Source organism: Brienomyrus brachyistius, chromosome 16, assembly GCF_023856365.1.
Source record: "Brienomyrus brachyistius isolate T26 chromosome 16, BBRACH_0.4, whole genome shotgun sequence".
NCBI lineage: Eukaryota > Metazoa > Chordata > Actinopteri > Osteoglossiformes > Mormyridae > Brienomyrus > Brienomyrus brachyistius.
In genome coordinates, this window is record NC_064548.1 from 17,569,597 (window position 1) to 17,590,226 (window position 20,630).

The window sequence follows — 20,630 nt, forward strand, 5'->3', positions numbered from 1 at the left end:
AGAATAGTTACAATACTATCATAGTTGGGACACCAAAGAGAGCTAGCCACTTGCGTCCAGTCATCAGTGATCTCATTCGTACTGGCTGTCCACTGGGGGGGGGGGGGGGGGGGGGGGTGCTTGGACAGGAGGGAGTTCACCGGTGTTAGGGTGCCGTGACGGTTTAATCTTAACCGCTATCGCTTGGCTGAGATAATGCTGGCGGGTTCTGTGTCCTCCTGGCACGCCTCACTGACCTCGACACAGAGCAGAATGGAGGCCCTGCCTCTAACACAAACACATCACTCCCTCATGGGATTTACCGCCATGGGGGGGGCATAATGGGCCATGTCCTTGGGACAGGAGTCTGCTCTGCCCCTGGGGCCTTTAAAACTTGTGACTAAACTGTGTGGCTCCTCCTCACTTAACTTGACTAGGAGGCTCTAGGCGACTGCCTATAACTAAAGCCGGCCCTGAACCCTCACCCCCCCCCACCCAACCAGGATCATCGTGGCTCAATTTCCAAGCCGAAGCACCACCCACAAGGAGGTTACCCACTGGCCAAGCTATCCGGTATCAAGCGGCCGGGACACCTTTTCTTCCCCCGGTCTGCCAAGACAGGCGATCTCTGCTCCACCCCCTGCCCCCACCCGCTGCCCCAGGTCCCACGGATAAACACGAGCAGAGCCGCCCCCGCAGGGCCCCGTGATTTAAAGGACAGGGTGTGCGCCGAGCGACGCAGCTTCCGTGCGGCGTGGCGAAATAAATGCCATCCAATTTTACCGAGCGAACCATTAATGAGCGGGGCAATCACGAGCACGAGTTACAAAGTGCCGTAATTAGCATGATAACGATCTGTCATTTAGTGGCTTCTCCCTGCAGCTGTGCAGAGGGGCGCGCTCCGGGGGGGGGGGGGGGGGGGGAGGTATGGGGGCTGTCTGGGAGAGCCAAGCACAGAGAGAAGGAGCGAGGGAAGCAAACAAAAACAGAGAGGGGGCGAGGAGGAGGTCAGGGGGAAGTAGGAGGCCCTGTCCGTCATACGGACCCAGTGGGTGTAGCTGGAGGCGGAGCTATGGAGAGCTTAAAAGCAAGGTGAGTGCGGAAAAAGACCGACAGAGAAACGCTTTACTGGCCGTTTCCATATGCACACTGGAATCCTTCTTTTCACATATACATACACATATACGAACCTTGCTGTTAGGTGAGAGACAAACATATGCAGACACTCCCGGGGTTTTCACGGTCCATGTTACGACATTTCGAGTTTACAATGGCTAAATGATTTTCACTTTCAGAACATTATTCAATAAATTACGTTAAATATTTAGATTTTTTAAAAAATAAAATAGTGTTTATCATTTTGCCCAACTGTAGGCTAATGTATGTGTTCTAAGCATGTTTAAGGTAGGCTAGGCTAGGCTATGATGTTTGTTAGGTTAACTGTACTGTATTAAAATGCATGTTCGCCTTATGATAGGTTTATTGGACCCTAACCCCATCATAACCTGGGGAGAGGCTACGTGCAGGTGAGACTGAAACTTAGGGTCTGGCATTTAGGGGTGAAGGGCTTCGCTCAAGGGCCCAACAGAGATGTGACTATTCTGCTGAGGATGGGGTTTGAACCGACAACCTTCCCATCATAGGCACAGAGGCTTAGCCCACTGAGGCACAAACTGCCCCCTAGAGAGACCGTATAGTGCTTCTCACTCACAGTGGATCCATTTTGGGAATGCGTTCAACTGCCAGTTAAATGCTCCCCGTCCTGACTTTCCGGAATGTTCCACATCCAAGGGAAACTCCCATCACATTCCATTAATTAACCTCGACATGGTTCACGGCACCGGAGCGTGAGCCGTAACGCTATTGGAGTGATGCCCTTGCCTGCCCTCGCCCTGCGGGCGTCGCACTTTGAGGCCGGGCGGGGCGGAGTGTACCCGGAGCTCGGGTAACAATGCGTGAGGTGGAGGCGGGCAGAGTGGCAGCGAGTGGCGTAAACGTCCCGGTCGATACGACCGCAGTCTGTGGCTCGGTAATTGAAATGTGAGACCTACGGGAAACAGCCCCCTAATGGATGCCCAGGGGAACGGGGGGGGGGGGACTCTTCCATTATGAGTGGCAGCGGAACACCCCAAAAGGTGGGGGGAGGGATGGGGGAATGGCGGCGGAGTGTACGGGCCGGGGTAAGAGCGGGGCGTCGCGAAGCCGGAGCAGCTCAGAGAGCTTCAGAGAGCTTCCACGGCAACGCGGGCTGCCCACCCCCCCCCCCGCTGATGAATATAAATGGTGTGGTGGCAGCAGAGCCCAAGACGGCGTCTTGGCTCCGGTTCACTGCAGAGCGTAACTGCGTATTGACGACAAGCGAGAGAGAGAGAGAGAGAGCAAGTGAGAGAGAGAGAGAGATAGAGAGAGAAAAAGAGCGAAAGCAACCCCCCCCCCCCCCCCCCCCCCCGCCGCCGCGGGGCCGCTAATCCTTATTCTCCTTTGATGTAATTAGACTTAATGAAGATTCATAGATCACGTCAGTACCCGAGGCCTTGGCGAGTGGCGCTATGGAAACGAGCGCTCAGAAACACAGCCGGGGAGGGGGGCTGCATTTATGAGGAGGTTTTGCCCTCCGCTACCGCGATAAGGACCTTGCGGCGAGCAGCTATCATGCTTGCTCGTGGGGGGGGGTGGAGTCCCGGCGGGCCTTCACAAGTCCCCATCGCCTAGGGGATGAGAAGACTGACAAGTTTAGGACGAGGGCCCCCCTGAATCAGCCGAGTCAGGTGCCAGCGGCGTTTCCCCGGCCATGTGCAGGATGGACGCCCGCCTCCTCATATTCTGCGCGCCGTAGCTGGGGCCTCGCCGACCCCATAAAAGCAGGCCTCAGCTCCCGCACTGAAGAGGACCTCGTGTGAACGTACCCCTTCAGCGCGGCGCGGCTGGACGAGGGAGCGGGCTGCAGGGGAAGATGCTCCATCTGGTAATGAAACGATGAAAAATGAGGCTCTGCTGCACCTGGGAACCGCAACTGGGGGGGGGGGGGGGGGAGAGTCTACTAAACACACAAACACTGTGCTCTACAATAATAAAACCCATCCTCCCACCCAGAAAAAAAAGCCTGTGTCAATTAACACGTATTTCACTGTGTCCTATATCTCTATGTCTGCAGTATGATCTGAGTGAAGGTAACTGAATGGATCTGAAGGGGCTGCACTCGTTGGGCGCTTTTAATCAGACTATAGCAATACATCATAAGAGCTTAAAATATGGGCCCTTCAGCCTGTTGTCCTTGTCTAGACCCGATCGGGGACTGGCTGAAGTGCCCCGGACCACCCCGGATCCGAGCTTCGCCATATTTGAATGTTTTTTTAGACTCACAGGCCCAGCTGCAAGGTTTCCAGGGCAACAAACACAGCGATCCGTCTTCAGCCTGCCCCAATCTGCCCTGGGCTGCTCTAGTATGCAATCTGTCTGATGGAGACCCCAGACAACGTGGCCGCCACACAGGCTGGGTTAGAGGGAGAGGAACGCCGAGAGTGCCAGGGAAACCCAGTGTGCCGGCAGCCCCGTCAAGGGGCAAACCTGGAAGCCCTGGGGAGAAGCACGGAGTTACAGTTTGAGGAAGATTCTGGGAGGGAAGACATACATCTGCTGAGAAGCAGCTGCGCTGCCTTTGCCTCCAGCCACCTACAGCGCAGCGCCCCACCCCCCCTCCCAGTACACCACCCGCCCCATCTCCCGGCACGAGGTCGGCAAGCAGACACCCAGGCAATCCGCTCACAGCTCCATCCATCTCCCACATTGTGGCGGGGGGGGGGAGGGGGGGGGCGGAAACACATACCGCCATTTAAGCAGCAGGTGTGACAAAGTCCGCATGGCTCTCCAAACCCTCAGTCCCCTCCACTGTCTCTCGCACCAGGACCGTGTAAACGGGCGGGGTCTCTGGCCCCTGCTGAAAGCTGATTGGTCACAGGAATTCCCCCTCCCTATTCACTCACCGATTGAAAACATATCATTGGCTAATGATAAGGTCGACCCTGCTGTGTGAATTATGGTCCCTCTTATGCCCCTCCACCTAAAAAAAAAAGAAATACTAGAATCAGCCCTACCCGCACCTCCCAAAAGGGTCCTCTTCGCTTTGGTCCCAAAATAGAAAATGACGAATGAGTCAAGCTGCTATGTCACACGGCCAATCTCGCCTCTCTCCCGGAGCATTTATACATTACAGCATTTTTAAGTTATTCTAAACAATAGTGTCGGCCGCTTTAAAGGAAGTGCCTTGCTCGTGCTGTGGGTGGCCTGCTTTCAGGGACGCGCTACCCGCGCTGCGGACAGGATGAGAATGCGGAAAGGGTTCGTCTGTCGAGTGACGCTGAGCGCGACTTTGGGCGGATGAGTTTAGCAGATGGCGGCTCTGCGGGCTGGACTGGGCCTGGAGGAAGACCACCCTCTGTAGGTGGGTGGGCGTCCGTAAACACTACACATGCACACACACAAAGACACACACAGATGTGCAGATGATCCCGAGGGAGTCCCCGGTCTCGCAGACAGCAATGCACTGTTTTGCACATAAACACTCTTGGCTGATGGGCAGCTGTCCTGGTTTTTACCCCACACTGGTTTTGCACCAGTATCTCCCGCTAAGCGTGTGGCTCAGATATCTCCGTCCTTTCATTTCCATGTTGAAAAACCCTAATCCCAACTACAATAACCTTAACCTCTACCCAGCCCTAACCTTAACGGCGAGTAAGCAGGCAAAATACAAACCTGTTTTTAAAATACAAATTCATAGTTTTTTGATTGCAGTCATAGATTTTTATAAAATTTTGTTTCTCCATGTGGGGACTGAAGAAAATGGTCCCCACAATGTAATATATACATAACCCTACCCTATACACACACACACACACACACACACAAATACATAGATCATGTTTAAAGCAACAACACCCTTAGATTCAGACACGCAATGCTCTGTTCAACCCTGAAACGTCACAGTACAACCTGCAGTCAATGTGGGTTCAGCGCTAGGGTGCTAATCTGGGGGGAAGGGGTGACCACTGAGACTATTCTCTCAGTATGCCACTCAGCAGCCCAATCCATCTTCCTCGCCGTCTTCCTCGCCTGCTCTGCGAGTCCTTCACGCGAGAATCAGCCCAGACAATGTTAAGCTGGGTGCTGAAAGCTAACACCAGCTAACGCCAGGCAGTCGGGTGGCGACAGCCAGCAACGCCGTCAGAGGCGGGACTCCTGCTATTTTTGGAAGCTGCACTTGTTTTCGTAGGGGGGTTCCTTAAGGCCAACACAGCTACCTCCCCCCATAGCAAAAAAAAAAAAAAAACAAAAAACCTTGTACCATATCACCTGAACAGAGAGGTCACATGAAAACTTGTGAGAGTGCATTAGTGCGCATGCGTGCATTTTTGTAATTATTACACTAAAATAGCCAAAAGACGTGCATTTTGTGTGGATACTTATGGTTAAGATAAGAGCTGAGTAGGAGTCACCGTTGTCATAGCTAGGATTGAGGTTTTGCGGATAGAAATGAAATAATGATATGTCCCCATATGATATGAAGTCCCCATAATGATATGAATGCGTGGACTGTGCATGTGCATGCATGCGTGCGGGGGGGTGGGTCAGCCCCAGCCAGCAGAGGGGTGTGCCTTTTATCACACAGCTGCATCCATTCCGTGCAGAGGTCGGCTGCTCTCTCTTCCTGCTGTGCTCCGCTTTACTTCCTTAATCCACACTTTCCCAGGAGCAGGAGGAGTGAAGCATGTGAGGGTTTATACTGCAGAAAACCATCCTGCCGCTGGGGAGGGGGCTGCATTTCGACAGCCAGACAAAGTTAGAACCCTACTGGGACGAGGCAGGGGGGCGAGGCCCGGTCAGGAGCCAGTCCAGCCCGGCACAGCTGAGGCTGCGAGGGCAGCATGCGGGAGACATCAGACACACAGAGATCAGACTCTGCCACGCACACACACACACACACACACACACACACACACACACACACACACACACACACACACACACACACACACACACACACACACACACACGCCCCTACTGTAGCATACCATGGTAAATATGCAGCAGTGCTACTGAAGTAAGATGTGAAACAGGCAGCTGCTCACATTGTTGTTGTTGTGTATGTGTGTGTGTGGGGGGGGGTTCCATTTAAGGATTAATCCTCGCCATTAAACTGCAATGAAAGGTCTGAACTTGGCGGAAGTCTGGCACTGCCACTCCTGCATGCTAAAGCGAAACCAGCAGTAGCCGCATTCTCAGGCTTTATCTGCCTCTGCGTCCATCAGTGAGAGACACAGTCCCTCTAACCCCACCCCCCCCCGCCCCCCCGCCACTCCCACATTAGGCAGAATGCCCCAGCAGGGTGACGATTATCCCAGGGACCGACTCAGTCAGGAAAGTCAGGGGTCTGCATCATCACCCTGACACCACACACCTACCATGTCAGCCACAGATGCTGGAAAATCCCACTTTATGGCGGGGGGAAGCGTCCATGTAGGCCCAGGTGAGCCCCCACCTTTTGTCAGAAAATCAGCTGCAGCATCACTGGGGGGGAGGGGGGTGCTATATCAATGAGATGTAGCTGAGGAAGACCCCGCCTCTGGGCACAAGATGGTACGGTCCATCGCAGGGGTGGGAGCTCGCATCGTGAGAGGTGGTAGTTGGGAGGTTATGTGAGCCGAAGCCGCTGGCGTCTCGCTAGCCGCGGCCGGATGGCTGTGACACGTCGGCACTAACGAGCACCCCTGTCTCCCGCCCTGCAGAGCGCCAGGCTGCGCTTCACCATCGCGGTGGTGCTTTCCGATCAAACCGATGGCGGGCGACGTATTTTTACCTCAAACACAAAGTGGTGTTCAGAACAAAAACGGTTCCCTGGCAGCTGGGAATTCGGTCGCTGGGAGCCAGCAGACGGCATGTAGTTCCTCAGCTAGTGCAGGCCGCTGCGGCCCAGGCGGCCTGACGGGGGAGCCCTCCGCCGGCGGGATAACGGCTGTGATGAGGCACAGGGAGCATGTGTAGGACTTAAGAGGGCTGAGCTGTCGACTCAGTCTGTCTCAAATCCCATCATTACAGGCCGCAGACACAAAAATAGCAGTGTGTGTGGGGGGGGGGGGGGGGGGGGGACAGGGTGCCAGAGATAGAGGGAGAGGGACAGAAAGAGTCGAAGAGAAGAAGGCAGAGGGAGAATGTCAGCGTTGCCAGAGACAGAGGGAGAGGGGGATGGAAGGGGGAGAGAGAGAATCAAACAAAATGGAGGGCGACAAAGACAGGGAGAGAGAGAAGGATAAAAAAGTTGGAGAGAGAGATGGGGAGAGAGATTCTGAGATGGGGAAAGAGGGAGAAAAAGAAAGAGAGAGGGAGTCAGATTTAGATGGATGGTGACAAAGATGGAGAGAGAGAGAAGGATAAAAGAAAAATGAAGAGGGGGGAGACAGGGAGATGGGGACAGGAGAACAGAAACAAGAGAGAAAGAGAGGGAATAACAGTGTAAGAGAGGTGGAGACAACAAAGAGAGAAGGAAGACAGGAACAATAGGAAACAGAAGGACAGAGACAGAGGGCCGGAGACAGAGGGAATAGAGGGACAGAGACAGAGAGACAGAGACAGAGGGAATAGAGGGACAGAGACAGAGGGCCGGAGACAGAGGGAATAGAGGGACAGAGACAGAGGGACAGAGGGAATAGAGGGACAGAGACAGAAGGACAGAGACAGAGGGAATAGAGGGACAGAGACAGAGGGCCGGAGACAGAGGGAATAGAGGGACAGAGACAGAGGGACAGAGACAGAGGGAATAGAGGGACAGAGACAGAGGGCCGGAGACAGAGGGAATAGAGGGACAGAGACAGAGGGCCGGAGACAGAGGGAATAGAGGGACAGAGACAGAGGGAACAGAGGGACAGAGACAGAGGGAACAGAGCGAGAGTGAGCAGAGGGACAGAGACAGATGGAGCAGAGGGACAGAGACAGAGAGCCAAAGACAGAGGGAATAGAGGGACAGAGACAGAGGGAATATAGGGACAGAGACAGAGGGACAGAGACAGATGGAGCAGAGGGAGAGTGAGCAGAGGGACAGAGACAGAGGGAAGAGAGTTGTGGCTTCTCAATGCCAAAGGCAGCCACTCGCACAGCGGTGGCATCCTCGCTGGCAACAGACACCTTCCCTTCCCTTCTGGGCCCAACACTCCCACACGATCGCATCGATGACACGCAGCATTGCAGACACGCCCGGGGTGACAGACAGCTCGGCCGCGGATCAGTAACGTCCCGCTGTTCGATTCAGCGGTGCGGGGATCGGGCTTAGCTCTAGCTGAGCAATTTATAACAGGTGGGATGTGCAGCTTTTAATAGATGTGGGGGCCCTGATTACATTAGAGGTCACATCCGGCCCTGCAGCAGCATGAGACAGCGTCAACCTCCAACATGAAGTCAGGAAGCGCAGAAAGATGGATGACATGTCCAGAATAATGGACAGGTAACAGGCATCATGGCCACCCCTCTGCAATCATGTCTATACCTCTGGGATCACGTCTGTCCCTCTGGGATCACGTCTGTCCCTCTGGCATCACGTCTGTCCCTCTGGCTTCACGTCTGTCCCTCTGACATCACGTCTGTCCCTCTGGCATCACGTCTGTCCCTCTGACATAACGTCTGTCCCTATGACATCACGTCTGTCCCTCTGGCATCACGTCTGTCCCTCTGGCTTCACGTCTGTCCCTCTGGCATCACGTCTGTCCCTCTGGCATCACGTCTGTCCCTATGACATCACGTCTGTCCCTCTGGCATCACGTCTGTCCCTCTGACATCACGTCTGTCCCTCTAGCATCACGTCTGTCCCTCTGGCTTCACGTCTGTCCCTCTGGCATCATGGCTGTTCCTCTGGCATTATGCCCATTCCTCTCATCCCCTTAATGCTGCTGAAATAACTCAAGGGGTCAGAGACTGAGATGTTTTAATCCCAGTAAATTCCCATGTCTAAAGCTGCACTTAGGGTGAGCAGCCTGCAGTGCCCTCAGCTGTACAGGTCATGCGTCCCAGAGTGACCCCACAGTCAGTCTGCATGAGGGACTGCAGGAACACTGTGTGTAACTGTGTAAGGGCATAAGTGATGGGGACAGATGCAGCGTTTGCTCAGCTCTGATCTCACTCTGTGACTTTCAGGACTTAGGAATGTCATACCAAGTCACATGGTCGGCGATATTTTGACATGGGACAAAACGTGGGTCAGTATTGGGTGCCTACTGGTTTAAATAATCAGTACAATAACTAGTTTTCTCAGTGCTCCATTAGAACACTGAAGCAGCATCGATCTGGTCGTAATGGTTGATTTACTGAAATGTGAAATTAACAAACGGACATAAATATTTGTTACTGTGAAATGGAAGCAAAATTATATGCATTTGTTTGCACACAATTTATTCAATTACTCTTTATCAGTATAAGAATCTCCAAGTACTGGAGATTTTAAAAAATTTGGACACTAATGAGGCTTTTCCACTGCATACAGGAAGGGACCCGTACCCGAGCCGAACCGCGAAGAGACCTAGTTAGAGCGCAGTTCCAGCTCCCTTCGGTTTTCCACTGCAGAAGGGTCACTCAGGTGGGTTTGGAGAGCGACAGTGACGTAAAACTGAAGAGACGCTTATTTACTGTTCACACCCTGTACATCATGATTTGCTATGTGCTAATTTCCAAATTTTCTGGCACATCTGTGAGAATCGCTGTGTTATGCAAGCATCAAACACTAGCGGAATTAGCATTCGCTTGCGTAAATTTGCATTACAAATCCATTCCATTTAGCTGTTCTAGAGCACTTTTTTTAAGTAGGAGGCTGGAAATTTTCAAGTTCCGAATTACGGAGAATGTGTCAGTACATTGCGATGTACGAATCTACTTATAATGAATGATATATGGAATATGCCATTTTCCTAATTCATGCGCAGATCACCAGTATCTCCATGCATGTCAACCGATCAGATGGTGGTGACACGACCAGTTCAGTTTAGTCACATTTTCAGGCCTGCTAGTATGCAGGGCAATGTCAGTGCGGGTACGGCTCAGGTACGGCTCAGGTACGGCTCAGGTACGGCTCAAGTACGGCTCAGGTACGGCTCAGGTACGACTTGCATACTTTACAATGGAAAATCGCCAGTCTGCAGTATGGCTCGGGCATGGCTCGGGTATGACTCGGGTATGACTCGGGTATGACTTGGGTATGACTCGGGTATGACTCGGGTATGGCTCAGGCACGGCTTGGGTACGACTTGGGTATGACTCGGGTATGACTCGGGCATGGCTTGGGTACGACTTGGGTATGACTCGGGTATGACTCGATTATGGCTCAGGCACGACTTGCAGATTTTACAATGGAAAATCGGCAGTCTGCAGTACGGCTCGGGTACGACTCGGGTATGACTCGGGTATGACTTGGGTATGACTCGGGTATGACTTGGGTATGACTCAGGTATGGCTCGGGTATGGCTCGGGCACGGCTCGGGTACGACTCGGGTACGACTCGGGTACGACTCGGGTATGACTCGGGTATGACTCGGGTATGACTCGGGTATGGCTCGGGTACGGCTCGGTGTTTGATGGCAGTGGTAAAGTGCCATAAGATTACGGAACAGAAAACATGGGAAAACAAGCTTAATAAAGAGATAATAAGAGGTACAAATTCATTGTACATGATCGATTCAAACATCCGGATCACATCTCCTGAATGAGGACACAGACCAAAGGGAAAATGGAGAGCGCCTGTAATCTGCGTGACGATCGTCTGACTGTTTCTGTCCATCAACATCATACTCATACACAGACAATGCTTAGAATAAGCTTGGGGATTCTCCAATATGGGTTTAGCATGCAGCATAAACAGGAAGTAGGTCCCTACCATCCGTGCCCAAATCTACACTCTTGGACAGTAGCCACTCAGCACTGATCTATCCCTGACTACGGCATGACCCTTAAGAGTTTGGAAAAACCACACCCACTCATGCAGACAACAACCTTGTGTAGTCTGCACCAGGGCTGGGAAGAGCTGAGCCCTCAATTAAAGACATTAAGGAATGGGACATCCCTATTGGCCCAAGCAGGCACAACAGGGGGAAATCATGGCGAAGTCTGCTTTTCTATATATATATATATATATATATATACTCAACGGCTTTATTGTTGATGCATATTAGTATTTCACACTATGAAGGAGCTAGAGCCAAACGAAATGACTGTTTTTCATATCAAATAAATCCTAAGCGAGAGGGGCCTTTACGACAGAGGGCATGGAGGACCTCTGGTCAAAGAGACTGGGAATTGACTCCAGCTGCTAACCACAAATCATCTTTCTTTGGGGGATTTCCCCCCAGTGTGTTGATAATATTCCCGGAATGAAGCCAATCCGAATTAAATTCCGGAATGTGATTCGAGCAGGGGGCTGTCCGTCAGCGAGGGTCTCCGCCTCCTGCCCGGCCAGCCAATCCTGCTGGCTTTGTCTCATAAATGCAGGAATCAGCGGCTGCCCACGGTCCCAGGAGGACGGCCCTTGGGGAGGCCCATCGGGAGGCCGCCTCGGGATGAACAGGGTTCTGAGATCCCCGCAGTCCCATAATGTTTGACATTGTGATGCCATGTGATGTTTACCTTCTATCTTTAACCTGCGACACGCAGAACCTCGGCTCAAACGTCCCTTATGGGCATCTACTGCTGCATGTTGCCATCAACACAGAGATTCACCTGAATCTGAAATGTATAGACACAGCCTCTGCATATACAATTTGTCTGCGCTGTGTTCACCTGTACAGAGCCACCTGTGCATGCACAGTTCAGTTGTGCTTTGTCTGCCTGTGTGTACACAGATAGCCTGTGTTCTGCCTGCGTGTGTTTGTGCAGCTAGGCTGTGCCTCATTGCCCTGTCTGCCTGTGTACATGCAGCCATCATGCGCTATGTTTGTGAGGCTAGCCTGTGCCCTCTCTGTCTGTATGTACAGAGTTTGGCGTGCTCTGTGCCGGTGTTTGTGCAGCTAGGCTGCGCTCTATCTGCCTGTGTTTGTGCAGTTAGCCTGTGTGTATACAGCTTGGTGTGCTCTGTGTGTGTGTGTTTGTACAGCTACGCTGTGCTCTATCTGCCTGTGTGTTAAGCCCGGCTGCGCGCTGCCTGCCTGTACGTGCAGTAATAGCCGCGCTCGCTATCCAAACAGCATAAATCATTACGGCTCCTCCGGCAGAGTTAGATAAGCGGGCCGTTCTGCTCCTGGGGGATAACCGATCGCGTGTCAGGCTGCCACTCCAGCTCCAGGGAGGTGTGGCCCCTGCACGCGAGATGTTATCGCTCGCGCTGGCAGCTCTCCGGAACAGCGAGTTTACAGGTGTCAGAGCGGCCCCGATGGCGGGAGGTCGGCGAGAGACGAAGAGAGCGGCCTGAGACCCCTCCCCCCTTACCCCCCCCCACTGGTCCCCGCCGCCAGACAGGCCTCCCCTGTGGGCAGAGCAAACGCACTGCCGGCACCTGCCAAGGCAGAATGAACGATTTTCTGACACTATTTATGGGCTTTATCAGTGTTTGTCAAACACCAGCTGAGGCGATGTTGTGCATAGCAGCAAAAGGGAAGAGGGTGGAGCATGCAACACTAATGCCCAAAGGTGGGTGGGGCTACCTGCGTGCTGCCAATCACTGCCTGGTTTAACCCACCAGCAACCAATGAAGCAGCGATAGAGAAAGTAGTCGAACGTGTGATTGACAGCTCGCGACTACGCCAAGCAGCATGATCTTCATTTCACCCATCGCTAGTGCAGAGCATAATTACCACAATATTTACAGGAGGCTGCGTTTAATTGTGTTAAGGAAGGATCCCGCTGTCTGCTGCTGGGAGAAACGGAAGCTTCCAGACCTCAAACACCATTCCTATATCCCTTAACTTACAGTAATTACTTAGAGAATTACTGCTTTAATTACTAGAGCCTCACTAGTGTCTAGCATGACTGGTACAGTGCAGCGTGTTTATCTGTGTCAGGTGACACAGGAGGGCATTTCACGTCCGAGGAAGCCGGCAGAGCCATATCGTACAAATCAGGACATGCCGAGTGCCGCCATCGAGCAGGAGAAGGCTCAGACGTGCCGTCCGCCAGCAGGATGGTCATGGAGACGATCCCGGGATGAGAAAACGGTCCAAAAACTGTCTCATCCCTGCTTTACTGTTCCAGCTTCTCCTCGTTCTGTGACCATCAATCCATGAAGAGGCCGCCGGACCCCTGCTGTCCATGACCCAATTTCCGACGGCTCAGGCAGAGCATGGCTCTCGTTCCAAAGACCATCAAGAGACTAGCAAGAGGCTGGTAATGGTCCCTCAATAGCTGCTCCAGACTACCTCCTGGATTTTAAGAGGCAGCTGTTACTGGGAGGCAGGGGTGTCATTAGGCCTGTTATAGGGGGGCTTTAACCCCCCTATAATGTTTTTTAGCCTCCCCAAATAAATGTGTATTTATTGGCTTAAGTCATGAATAGTTTGCCATCAGCCTCCACTTGTAAAGACTCAGGCACCCTATCCATTCATCTCTACACCTCTGCTGGGGGGGGGCTTTAAAGTTCTTCATGTTGATGGTCTAGGGACCCACAGAGATGCCCCCACATTTTTTCCCATAAACTGGCCGTCATCCACCCCCCTGAAACCCCCCATCCCTGAAACTGGTTCAGCCTGATGACACCAAACTCAACAAGGATGGAGAGGGGATGGAGCGATTTATCATCTGACGTCGTGACGGGCGCTGCCTCAGCTCTGGCAGCCAGATGCTGCTCGCCACTTGGAGGATGTGAAGGGTTTGCCCTCTTATAGAGTCAAGAAGCGATTTAAAACAACCAGATGAACCTCCTTCTCTGTCACCCGGCAAATATCTTCCGTTTGACTCTCCCCTTGTCTTAAAGGCAAGCGGCGATAACTTGAGCTCCTGCGCTGGACATGTCTGACTCCAGGCTGCCATCTAGAGTCCAAATGGAGGTGGTGCAGCCACAAGAGGCCATTGAAACCTGGAATTAGAGGGGCTTAACCAGCTGACAGATATATCCAGCGGAAGGAGAAGTAGGAAGGGAATACAGACTGGGCTGAACCTCTAAGCACATGGGGAGGACACCACAAATGCACACACTCGCCGAAAGGCATGGAGACACACGCATACGCACACGCACATGCACGCACACATAAACACGCTCCAGTGTCACTCGCAATTGTTTGGAAATTGCTGCTGCTGCAGTGGGGGCTGATCCTGAAAGTCGCTGTGGGTCAAAACTACGTCACTGTACAGTGACGACTGTGCTCCAGGCCTGTAACTGTGCACCAGGACATTACTGACTCCCTAAACTGCCATTATCTCACCCGAGTTGAATGTGGGTGTTTGGTGGCTCCAGTGCTCTGTGTGCTGCGTTATGTAAACATGAGCTGTGGGGGGGGGGCATACTTAGAGTGTAAACAGAGGTAATTTCATGCCACACCTGTGGTGCATGCCGACCCAGACGGCTTATCGCTGCTTATTATCGCATGAAACTCGAAGCAGGCGCACTGTCCCGATTGGCCCCGGAGCGTGACTGTTACCTGGCAGACCCCCACCCCACCCCCACCCCCACCCCCACCCCCGCCATGCCGGCTTAACCATTTCCAGAGCCCTAAGCCGTCATGTCGGCTGGCGTGGAAAGATAAAGGATTCCCACTCTTTGACGGAATCGTGAACACCTTACCGCCCCCCCCGAACACCATCTGTTATCCCGGGGGGCACTGCCTCTAAAAGCCCCCCTCGGAGAGTGTTACGCTGTGGGCCATTCGGCACTCACACAAACAGAAGCAGAACTGCTACACCCTCCGTGAGAAGCTGACAGCATAGCAAGCGCTGTGGCAAAAGCTGTCAGGACTGCTGCTGCAGTCTGCAGTGTGTTCAAAGGCAGCAAGGGGGCGCACTAAGCTGCCAAGGGGCTCTGGAGTGGCAATACATGGGCCTCTGAGGGTGAGAGGTGGAGCAGGACAGCCGTGCCCCCCCATGCTGGTACTGGGGCCCTTTAAGATGGAGTGCTCCTTATTTTCAGCACGGAGGTATAAGATTACCAGCTATTAAAGGTTTAAGTCTGATTTATGCAGGATGTCGGGGCTGACAACCGAGCAGTTCCAAAGCGCGCTCGGCGTTTCTAATCCGGGAGTCTGTGCCTGGTTCTGTTTGCACGGGAGCGACACACGCACACTGCGGTGTGTGTGTGTGTGTGTGTGTGTGTGTGTACGTGCGCGTGTTTGCGTTAGTGCATGGCTGTGTGTCTGGTGCTTATGCCAGCGGGTCACCAAGTCCGGATCAGGGACCCGAACAAAACTGCCGGCTTCTCCTGCCACCACCTCTCTCTGTTCCCCAATCTGCGTCTTAGAGAGATGGACCCCCCCACACCTGCACCCCCATCCTTCCAGCACCCGACCTCTGATTTTCTCTTATCAGCTGTCACGGCGATGGCTGCAGCCGAGCCGAGGGAGAGTCCTGCCGAAATCAGACACCTTCGCAGTGGCGGCGGGGAATGTAAGTGACGTCAGCATCAGCGGGAAGGGGACTCCCGCCACGAGGTCACAACTCTGCCATCCTGCCGAGGCCTCACCATCCATCACTGCCAGACCGAGCCACCGCCACACACCCCGAGCCCATCGCGGCACCCCCGGGGGGGTAGGATTCTCACATCACCGGCCGTCCGTTCCCTAAACTCACTCTGTCGTCTCTGGTCCCCGCATTCAGCGGACGCCATGGCGAACTCAGAGCTCACTCTCACAGCCATTAACCAGGGAATAACCCCCCCCCCCCATCTGTGACTCTCTAGGCACACAGGCAGCTGAGCAGGCAGTACAGATGGCCCCTTATGACCCGGTATTACCCCCCTGTCAATTCCCCCCCCCACTCCCCCAGCCAATTACACACTGCATCATTAAGTCATCAAAAAGCTGTCTGATGCCACTCCTATAAGCGCTTCACTAATGAAGAGTGCGCAGCACACACACACACACACACACGTGCGTGGAGGGGGTCTTCCACACTGAAGGGGGCTTCCCGCAGACACACACAGCCGGCGGGATGGCAGCGGCCTCCGCCTCCTCTAGCTGGCGGCAGAACGTCCTTGGATGTGTCTTGCCTAAACGGGGTAATTCCCGGACAGATCGATGACCAGCTCTGCTTCCGGAGGGTCAAGGCCATTCAAATAGAACAGCTGCCCTGAGCTGTGACCTGGCACCAGTGGGTGTCAGTATCACTGCAAGATGCTGGTCAAGAAATCAGTTAGATTACTATACTGCTGCAGCATGCAATAATACAAAAAACATTACAATACAACAGCAGACAGGACCAGAGGAGAGCAGACAGGACCACAGGACAGCAGACAGGACCAGAGGACAGCTGACAGGACCAGAGGACAGCAGACAGGACCACAGGACAGCAGACAGGACCGCTGCATAAGGCACAATGGAAGCTACTTAATCAGCCTCAGACTCGTCATTATAGTTTTGTCTCCATGGCGATTGCAAATCCGCGGAAATACTCACATGCACGGGAATCTGGGAGCGGGGCGGCAGTACGTCCTTCACCCTCTGCCTGGCAGCCAGTGGGTAATAGCAGCGTGCCCTCTGATCCACAGCTGCTGAGCGCTTACCACAGGCAGAGGGATCAAGGCAGGACGAACGAGCCAATTAACACAGAGGCCTTAACGAGCATCGAGCTCCTCTCTCCACTCACACACACACACATACACACACACACACACACAACAGCCTCGACTGTCCCACAGATAAACACCTTTCTGGTCGCCCATTGCAGGGATTTCAGGCATCATATACAGTCGTCACCCCTGTGCCACCTGTCCCAATCAGATATCTGGGGGGCTGAACCTCTAAGGAGGCGGGGGGGGGGGGGGGGGGCAGTAGTGGATCCACACAATTAATGCAAAAAAAAAGCATAAGAGTATTGCCACACCCACAGCAAAAATATTATAGCAGCATGAAAAAAAAGAGTAGTGATACTTTATTAACCCTCCCGGAGAAATCCTCTTTTTGCCTACCCCGTCTTGCTGTCCATGAGCAGCACAGACACACATACAGGTGAGGCTAAGCTTGGGGGTTATAGCACGGGGTCAGCTTAAGGACCTTGCTAAAGGGTCCAACAGCAGCATCTGCTGACCCCAAGATTCGAACGGCTGACCTTCCAAAGACAGACGCAGAGTCTTAAGGCACTGAGCCACAAACCACATCCCACAGACAGCGGCGCGTATCCAGCAGTCACATGATGGACGTCATGCATGCTGACGCAGAGCTGCCTTCACAGAACCTCAGACAGTGCCGCTTCCCCAGGCCCTCGAATTCCCACTGCACATCACGGAAAACACAGACGCCCATGTTCCCCGTTCAGAAACGCCCCCAAGACGCGCTTGCTACTTGAGTGGTGTGAAAACGCCTTGGACATGCCGGGCTCAGGAAGCACAAAGCCTTTGGGCTGGGAGGCAGGGGGGGGGGGGGGGTCCCCATGTACCTGAATTGACAGTAGAGAGGAGCAGATCAGGACCACAGCGTATCACCGGCCCGGAGCTGCTCCTGCACATCAGCCTCACTGAATATAAGCAAGATGTGGCAGCCGCCCGCACGGGGGAAGGGAAAATATCACGGCGAGGAGCGACACGATTCTGAGGGGAGAGGAGATCAAAATGGATGGTTCTGCTGTCTTTCCCCGAGCGTGTGAACCCAGAATGGAACCACAGAAGAGTGAGAAACTGCACAGCCCCCGCAGCCTTGTGTGCCTCTGCACGAGCACCTTCGCGTGTCATTTGTCACTGCACATGCCGTGTTCTTTCCCCCTTCTGGTGACAGACAGACAGACACACAGACAGACAGACAGACAGACAGACAGACACACAGACAGACAGACAGACAGACAGACAGACACACAGATAATGACTTGATTAAAAGCGCTATTCAGCAGTATCTCCAGAATCACGATACAGTCGGATCACGGCGGCGCAGACGATAAGGAGGGAAACGCGTGATTTATTTATGGCCCTGTTGAGCCCATGGAAAGGAGAAGGTTTAATATTAATAAGCAAAGGAGACTGGCCTTGGTCTCAGAATCATTGTGCAAAGACAGACCGAACTCCGCTGCCTGAGACCCAAACTGGGTCACGGAGTCTTTGCCTTACATTCCGGCATCATGACGAGCGCAGTTATGAAGGGATGGAGCCCCAAAGCCCCTGCAGAAAGTGCCGGGCTCCATGTCAGCGAGAAGGGACACAAGCTGGGTGTCAGGCAGAGGAACATGTCGACACGTACAGTCCTCTGGTGAGCACCTTCAGCGTGAGAGTGGGAGAGACTTCCATCGGTGTCTACGAGTTTCTACAAACACCGGGACGACTCATCATGCTGGATGGAAATACCATTATCTCTCCCTCATCATTTCAGCTGTTTTGCCTTCTCATATGTATATGCAGAACACAAAATGAAAAGATTCTCATCAGTAGAAAAACATACATATTTGGCATTGAGACAAAATATGCAATTCTTCCACAGAAAACTTTTCTGACATCGTTTCCTATGATGCTCTGAACTGCTCAAAATCTCTCATCAAAAGGCTCATCTAATTGACAGAATTACCTTTGTTTCATAAAGAATCAAGGAGCACCAACTTGTCAGCCCCTACGACAGGACTGTCTGGTTCATGCAATCGGCAGGTGATTAGTACGGTCTGTCTAAGCTGACACTCCATCGGATACCGGCGCGGTATGAATGATGCAAGAATGAAAGGTAGGTCTCTCCATGTAGCTGTGATGCCAAAGGCCATGCGAGGGTGTGCAGCACAGGTGTGTTGTGTAAGCTAAGCCGTAAAGCATTTTCTGCGTAGGAGTGCTGAGTCAGGTAAGCTGAGTCTTCCAGTTGTGCAAGACGGGTTGAGAAAATGTCCCGTGCGGGTGTGTGGGGAGATGATTAGTGTCTAAGGAGCTTAAGAGCTAATAAAAAACACAGCACTCTGTCAGTCCAATAACAGCCTTTTATAACATAAGGTTATCGCCCGGGCTTGGAAGGCAGAGCTCGCGATTCTTAACTGGAGTGGTACGGATTGTGACATTCAAAATCCAGACGAACGCTGGACGAGATGCTTTGCGTATTAGTCACTGCCGGGCTGTGGGAAAGAGAAAGGGAGTAATGGGAAATGGGAATAGATCTGTAGGGGAGGACCAGAAACAGAAAGGGCTCACCGGACCGGTGGGGTGTGGAGAGTGACATCACGGTTCATGTAAATGCTTGTAAATAGATTCTCCCTCTGAGACGGGAGGCTGGAAAGGTCAGAGGGGGAGGAGAGTGTAGCAGGACATCGACACGGTCAATGCGCTGGCGCATCTGGCCTAAACCTTCATGCGTCACCGATGCAGCTCCTATCAGCACTGCGGGGACAGATTCTCGCATGGAGAATCAGGCAGGGTGAACACAGCGCAACGCGGGCCAGCCCGCCACAAGGAGGATGCGGGCTGGGCCTCAAGCAGGGCCCTCGCTAGCCCATATGATCCTCAGTGAAGGCTTCGTTAAGAAGGAGGACCTCCCACGTGTCCCTGTACGCCTCTAAAGGGGCTCCGGAGCCCCACCCCCCCCCTGCCTGAAGGATTTCAATCCACCACGAGTGATTTCTGTAAGGTGCGGCACATATCCCGCAAATGGTGTGTGACCTCCTACACCCCCCTGACTGGGTGTACAATCCCCCCTCCCACACACACATCCCACCCCCAGGACGTCCTGTGAGATTCAGGGGCTCCAGCATTTTAAAGGGTTCCTTGAATATATAACATTATGCATTACAAGTGTGGGCAGGGTGTGGGATTTATAGCTACCCACCCCCCACTGGAGATTTTTATTTTTTTTTTAACGTTGCTAGGGATTTATAAAGATTACGCAATGAGCAAAACTACCAGAAAATGTAATCTGAATCTAAACCTTAAAATAAATTCCAGCCAAACTCCGTCCAGCATCATCCACAGTCCTCCTGCCCGGCTTGCGTCCCGCATGCGGTTACCACCGCCATCCCGACATTAAACGTGGAAAACGAACGATCTACGGAGCTCTCCATAGCTGAGCGACCGGCTGCCTGGCAACGTCGCCTTGATGGGCTGGGCATGCCAGTGGGCGCGTGCGCCCATCTGCCTGGGAAGCAGAGTGCCTCCCCCTGCCTGCGAAGGCCCCGCCCCCTGAGTGGAGGTGGGGGGTATTCCATGTTGCAAATCAGCTGCGATGGTGAAAGAGACATGCGACAAACAAAACAGCTTTTAAGATGAAGGGGACAGTGAAAGTGGGGGCCTTTAGAAGGAGGATGGCGAGAACATATGCAGAGGGGACAGACACCCCCCCTCCCAAAGACACCCCGTCTCAATCACACACTAAGACGACCAAAACCCTTTATAATAAATCTAAGGGATAAAAATGGCAAGGACGCTGATGCCGCGTGGAAAGTGAATGTAAGGACGGCCTTTTCTTTATTCCACGTGAATCCTGATTCCATTTACGTTCATTTATTTCACAGATGCTTTTATCCAAAGTGACATGCTGACTGCGGATGAAGAGGGCCTTGCTGAAGCCGCTGCCAACCAAGCGACTGAAATCGGTGAC

At 53.0% G+C, this 20,630-nt stretch overlaps 1 long non-coding RNA gene across 1 annotated transcript; it reads left to right on the top strand.

Moving 5' to 3' along the window:
* The first annotated feature begins 4,165 nt into the window (after positions 1-4,165).
* Positions 4,166-20,630, top strand: LOC125709803 (uncharacterized). Its single transcript, XR_007382838.1, has 3 exons — positions 4,166-4,420; positions 15,454-15,672; positions 20,545-20,630. It is a non-coding gene; the product is annotated as an uncharacterized LOC125709803 (long non-coding RNA).